Consider the following 506-nt stretch of genomic DNA (forward strand, 5'->3'; position numbering starts at 1 on the left):
ATTTATATAGCATAAACAAACTACGCAGCGCTGTACAGTGACACAGGAGGAGGAGAGGACCCTGCCCAGAAGAGCTTACAATCCTGTTTAATATTATAAAAATAATAATTATTGTTAGCACTCTGGCCTTTGCAGGTCCCAGGTTTGAATCTCAGCCAGGACACTATCTGCATGGAGTTTGCAGGTTCTTTTGTGGAAGGCACACTACCTTGTCAAGACCGCTCTGTAAAGTTTGGTCCTTACTCTAAACTATCAGAGTTCCTTCAAGGAAACAAAATATATGGAGCAATGAATAGAGCTGGTGTGACTGGAAGCCATTCATTCCTCCTAAAAGGTGCCAGGACACACCAAGAGCTCTGTAATTATCACCACATCATTAAATTCATTTTTTAAATGCATGCAGTGTAAGTATTGGAATTTCACCCAGTGCTGTCGCTTCTTCGCTGTACAGGAGTTTGAGAGGAATATACAGAATTAAATGTCAATCAGTTAATTTGATAAAGAAG

This window comes from Pyxicephalus adspersus, chromosome 1 (assembly GCF_032062135.1).
Source record: "Pyxicephalus adspersus chromosome 1, UCB_Pads_2.0, whole genome shotgun sequence".
Lineage (NCBI taxonomy): Eukaryota > Metazoa > Chordata > Amphibia > Anura > Pyxicephalidae > Pyxicephalus > Pyxicephalus adspersus.